At 35.2% G+C, this 6,538-nt stretch overlaps 1 protein-coding gene across 8 annotated transcripts in view; it reads right to left on the reverse strand.

The window, feature by feature from the left end:
* sema4ab (sema domain, immunoglobulin domain (Ig), transmembrane domain (TM) and short cytoplasmic domain, (semaphorin) 4Ab) overlaps window positions 1-6,212 on the reverse strand; it is a 53,108-nt gene extending 46,896 nt beyond the window's left edge. For 2 of the 8 annotated variants that reach the window (XM_079829558.1, XM_079829559.1), the window contains exon 1: window positions 3,746-3,987. The gene's annotated coding sequence lies outside the window, so the exon portion shown is untranslated. Of the gene's footprint in view, window positions 1-3,745; window positions 4,004-5,818 lie in introns of those variants that run through there. The other 6 variants (XM_079829561.1, XM_079829565.1, XM_079829564.1 and 3 more) reach the window with 6 other exon arrangements.
* Between the last annotated feature and the right edge of the window lie 326 nt (window positions 6,213-6,538).

Below are 6,538 nucleotides of genomic sequence, written 5' to 3' on the forward strand. Positions count from 1 at the left end.
TTCACCACCTGTTTTTGTCTGACCCTGCTGACCCAACGAGCATTTCACTGTCCAATGGTCACGCCTTAACTGCAATGTCTAGTATTGCATTAGTATTGCATCCTTCTCATGGGCATTTAATACTTTTTAGAGTTAAATCTCTTTTTTGGCTCAATTTATCTGTAAAAGAAAACATGCCTAATAATTCTGCACACCTGAATATAAGGTGATTTTCATTTCCAGCCTTCATGAACAATTATATATCACTTATACATTATTAAATACTAAATCAATAGTAGTTATTAGGATTACTGTGGTTTGGAATTGGTCAAATGTGCCTGGAAAAAAAATATGATCAGAAAATCAACGTGCCTAATAATTCTGCACTCCCTGTATATTCATTTTGCGGAGAGGTGCAAGGTAAGACACCCTGCATGTTTTTTTTTTAATTTTTATTTTGTTTATTAGTTTAGATTGTATAGGCCGTTTTGTTCGCAAGCGCCGATGCAAGCTGTGAGCTGCATCTGCCTCAGCTTGTCAAAAACGCGTTTTTACTGTGGTGGTGATAGTAAACATTTAAACTAACATTGTGATATGCTTGAAGTGTTTTCAGGGCTCCAGACTAACTTTTTTCACTAGGAGCACAGTGGCCCCCAACTGAAAATTTTAGGAGCACAACCAGAAATTTTAGGGGCGCACACCGTAAATCAACATGCTAACCAAATCTACTAATTTCCACTGTATTACTAATAGGGATCGGTATCGTTAAGGTTTTAATGGTATTACTACTCTTACCCATACTGCTTATCGATCCGGTACTTTAACAGTATTCTTACCGGTTCTTTTTATTATACTTTATTTTAATTTTTTTTATATATAAAAAAACATAATTAAGAACCTAATTAACATGGCTTTATAATCTGAAAAGTAAAATATCTATAGCAAAAGAAACCGCAAAGTTTGAACAAAAATATAAAATATCTATTTGTAAATGGACCAGTGTGCAGGCATTCGGAAGGTCTGCTAACATTAATATTACAGTAAAGAACCAACCTACAAAGAAATCTAATAAAGTAATGAAATGTAAAATGACACTGCATAGTTTTCACTGTATTAATTGATAGATTAATGCTTATAAAAGCTAAATGTATTAATTCAAGAGATGTGAATATTTTCTATTTGCCTTTTGTTCGATTCGAATTAATGGCTCAATCGTCAGCAGGTTTATTAGACGCTGCCCCTTTAAGACCGATTGAATGTAGAACTAATAATATCATATTCTCCTATTTCTCCAAACTATTTACGCCCATTTAAGATATAAACTGTTAAAATAACTACTCTCCAATCCGGTCTTTTGACACCGGCTATTTGTTGTTTATTTGATGGTTTAGACGCGCACACGAAGCCTAAAATATTAATTGCAAGTCGGTCCATTTCGCAGCACACACACATAAGCCGCCTTGAAGTTGGAAACAGCGTCTCTTGCGCGGATTATTGTGCATTCAATAGCTCTTTATTATCAAACACATCCTGCAGTTTAGCAACAGTAGAGACTGCAGTTTACAACAATCACAGGTTTAGGGAGAAATGACAGCTCAGCTGTGAAGGGAAGGATGTCGCGCTCGACGGAACACGGCTATAGGAATAGTTTTACCTCATATCATCTTTTTATAATTTTTGGAAGCCAAAATCGAAAATAAAATTTGATTAATATCACGGCACATACCTAAAGTTTAAGCAGACTAAACTTTTGTTTAGTTCTTGGCCATCGTCCCTCATTAAGCTGACTGTGGTGTTGTGTTCGCTGTAGCTCCACGTGAGCTCGCTCGCTTTCTCTTCTGGATTGCGAATGGCAAAAATGCATCTCGGACAAATGGTTTAATATTATCTAATATAGAAACGGCTGGCAAAGATAGAATTTGCCAGACATAACGTCTATCAATTATAATTAGTAAGTGTATTTTCTTAATTTCTCCAGTACCGACAGCAGGCAAATTTACTGGTCGCACATGTGCGACTGGATGTAAAATTCAGTCGCACACTCTCTAATTTTAGTCGCAAAATGCGACCATTTAGTCGCACTCTGGAGCCCTGGTTTTATATCTATGGATTTTATTATAGGAAAGACAAGTCAAGAGTTGATTTGAGAGTATCAATTGATCAAACAAGTGGTTAACTCACTGTCGGCCGCTGGCCGCCATTACTTTAAAAAACAAAAACTTTAATTTAACAAACAAATATTGCTCCAAATTTTTTTTCTAAATTAACTTAATAAATAAACGAAATGAAATAACTACTTTGACATTAAAACCAAAGCTGAAAATGTTTTATGGCTGCAACAATGTGTAATAGCGAGGGAGAAAAAAACACGGGCTCCAGTCGGACTCAGGACACCGGAGTATTTACGTGTCATGTTATCATATGAGTCCTATTCATTTTCACTATTGGTTATCACCAATACCGGTATATTGCCACACCCTAAATTAACACGATGTCGATATTTCGTGCTTTGAATATCACGGTTATCGCCAATACCGGTATATTGCGACACCCCAGTTGAGCTATATAACAATGATTACTTTCTGGCGTCTTTGGTGTTAATATGGTTTCTACAAAATAAAATGGAAAATCGAGGGTAACGCAGGTATGAAGTCATTGATAGGTGACGCACAGACACGGTCCATGTCCTGGTTAAAATAGCTTTTTTTCTCTGGATTTAAACATTCTTGGAAACATTTGGGATAATGTACACAAGTCAACAAAATATACAACATTGTTCTAGTGGTTTTTTGATATTTTAATCCAAATATCTTACGTATTCCGCCTTTAAAGTGATAGTCACCCAAAAATGCCCATCAACTGTTTGTTACAGACATTCTTTAAAATATCTTCTTTTGTGTTTAGCAGAAGAAAGAAATTAACATAGGTTTGGAACTACTTGAGGGTGACTAAATGATGAGAGAATTTTCACTTTAACATCACTACAGGTATATTCCCATAATTAAAACCGCAATAATAATAATAATAATAATATGTAATACAATAATTTGTTTGTAAACTATATTAAAATGATCAGAACTGCCTTTCAACGAGTATAAAGCATATTGAACTGAATTAGTATACAAGTGTGCATTACTGCACTTCACTGCAGGTCCAACGAAAACACGGCCTGATATTCAGAAGTAGACAGGTTCACAAACAGCTGATACAGGGTTCTAAAAACGAAACGTGAATTCAGAATGCCTTTCAAAACAAACGTGACCATGTGCTGTTGTGTATTTGATGTATCTACTGTGAACAAGACCTGAACAACTGATAAAGAAAGCACAAAAAACTTCAAACTAGACTTTGCAATCACAGAAATGCTCGATGTTACAACAGAACAACCAAATTCACCAGGCAAAACACATCCTGCTTAAAAACAGACATACAGGGTGGAAAAACACGTGTTTCTTTCTCGGTCTCTCTCGATCTATCTTTGTTTTTGTTTTGTTTGTTTTTTGCAAAGTTTCTACATTGTTACTAAACATACTTCATTAATTAACCCATCGCAACATACAAGTCAATGTTTGTTTCACGCAAAAGTTTACACCGTACAACTCAAATCTACATTCGCATTGATTTGGATTCATGCTCAGCACTAACATATTATCAATTATCGCCCACAGTTTTGGGATTTGCCATGTCCTTTTCATTCTATAGTCAAATACACGCATTTATTTCACTTCATACGGCTCTGCAACGATTCAACGGTTGTAATACTCACATCAAAATGTGCTTCTCCGTGGTCTGTTATGCTGCGCTCCAGTGTTGATATAGTCTCCAGTCCGTGTCTATTACTGTTTCTGAATTACGAACAACCACCAAACTGACGTTACTACTCGAAGTAATCGAAAATCTGAAGCATAGTCTGTTTAGTGACAGAATTCTTCTCCTTTTTTCTAATTAGCTCGTTCTCTTGTAGACGCTCGTCTCTCCCTATCTATTGTGTCCACGCTGTTGATAAGTAAACGCCGTTTTGCCCACGGGGAAGAAGACATAAGTCAGCGACACTCCACCGCTACATTATACAATGGCGCCATCTGGCCGTAAGACACGGAATAACGACATTAAAAAAAAAAAACAAGGGTGTTTTCGCATGAATGCCAAAGCAAGAACCATTTTGGGATTTCTTGATGTGAGAAACATTTTAATAATCTAAAGCACCTTTTTCATTATAAAGAACCATTTGTGCAATGGAAAGTTTTCATAGATGCACTAGAGATGCCAATAAAGAATCTTTTGTATAATGTAACCGTCTGCAGTAGAAAGTTTCAATGGATGTTAAAGGTTCTTCATGAAGCCAGAGATCCCAATAAAGAACTTTTAACGTTTTTAACCTCCTCTGTACCACTGTCCTCATACGAGGACATCATATTTTAGTGAATTTCTCTGACACCATACATGTCATAGTTTTATGTCTGGATGTCCTGTAAACAGAACATTGGGCTTCTCATTGGTCTGTAAAAATGACTGAATGATCAGATGTAGCACTGGAAATATGATAATGTTTTGAAATTATCATTTAAACCTGACTAATTTTCAAATTGTCCTCAATAGAGGACACCTGGACTTAAAGCATGTTTATCAGGCATTTTGAGAGACACAACAAGTGAATAAAGACATGACATATCAATGTTCCTATAAAATATTAGATGTTGTTATGAAAATATTGCCAACTACTCCCATTATTACACTTCTTTTTTCATTACATGTTGCTCCAAGAACACATTAATATACAAATTAGATACATGCATTGCAGTGAATGGGGAAACCCATGGATGGCCATTTTACCCTCATATTGCATAAAGTAAAATGGTATATCAATTAATTCCGTTATATATTTCATAACATAGTTGAGAATAATCTTTAAACAAAGTTTGGTTAAAAAAATCCTGAAACCTGAAAATTGATTGGTGAATGAAAAACAGTCACGGTGTCATTTTAATTTCCCGATGTCACATTCGAGGACATAGCATAACATATGAATAAAATATAATTGTTCAAACAAATTTCCATTTGTTTTTTAAGCTCTAAACAATGTAATGACATGAAAAAATACTAAATTCAAAATACTTTGTTTTCCTCGGTCTTAGGAGGTTAAGAGTTAAGTCCTAACCTGAAGGAATGTTAATTTATTCAAAGAAAGAAAGAAAAAAAGAAAGAAAGAAAGAAAGAAAGAAAGAAAGAAAGAAAGAAAGAAAGAAAGAAAGAAAGAAAGAAAGAAAGAAAGAAAATCTTAAGACAGACGACTGCTTTTGGTTTACGATGATCTTAATTGGTTCATTCTTTGTAGAAGTGAACAATAAAATATGTGTGTGTAGCCTATAATTATTATGTAGACCTAAATACCCTATAAATGAACACACATACATGTATATATTTAAGAAAAAATATATATTTTTATAAACAATATATATTTCTTAAATACATGCATGTGTGTGCATTGTCACAGTTTCACCATATTCTGAACAGAAATATGTCACATATTAACCAAACCAGTAGGCCTAAGGCCGTGACAATTTACAAAGGCTTTGTTATTAATTATTGTGGATTATTGCCTAGGACATTGTGCAATATGCTGTCAAACTACATTACAAAACATGCATCTAAATGCAATATGAACAAACTGCTACTCAGAAGGGGGGAATAAGTTTGTTGATTGTAGGCCTACAAAATGTGCAATGTGATTAGTGTAAAATCTGAGTCATCAACATGTGATGAATAATTGAAATCTTACTTAAATATAGGCTACATATAAAAGCCTATTTAACCTATAAACATAAAATCATGCACTTACCTGACTTTTTCCGAGGCAACAAATTCGCTGTTCGAATTTTCTTTTGCTTATCAAAGGGACATCAATTTAGCGTTCGCGGTCATCTAAACTAAAACATTAGGCACATGTGTTGTCTCCGAGCAACACTACAACTCACCAAACAAGGTGAGAGTTGTCCTGTCACCGCACCTGTCCCGTCTGTGCATTCAGTGTGGATTTAAGCAGCCTAAACGTAGATCTCATTATTCACTTGAGAACCATGTGATTACTTTTACAGCTCTGAAATTCAAATGGCAGCAATCATTCAAACAACATTTGCTGAGCAATTTATTCAAAATGTTCAATAACCACAGATTGTCGTCTCATGGTAACTGATATAGGCCTAGTAGGTAGGTCAGGAACGAGCACGACAGGCCAGCGGGTAGTAAGATTATGAGCAAAGAAGATTTGGAGCTTAGCGCCGACCTCAAAACTGGCTTTTGCGCGCAAATGGTTGCTTGTAACGCGTACGTGTAGAAATGTGATTTTTGAGATTTTTGCTAGATGTGTAGTGATTTTATGTGTGGATTATTAATGTCTGAAATATATGTCTTTGAATAAAACCTGTTTATTTAGGCTAAGGTGTGTCTAAGGGCCCACACACTTTTGGGGCCCCCAGAGATTGGTTTTATTAGTAGTAACAGTAGCTACTAGTAGTAATGTAATAGAAATTATAAAAGTATCTACCAAAGAGTTACAAAT

This window comes from Gobio gobio (genome assembly GCF_949357685.1).
Source record: "Gobio gobio genome assembly, chromosome: 11".
NCBI lineage: Eukaryota > Metazoa > Chordata > Actinopteri > Cypriniformes > Gobionidae > Gobio > Gobio gobio.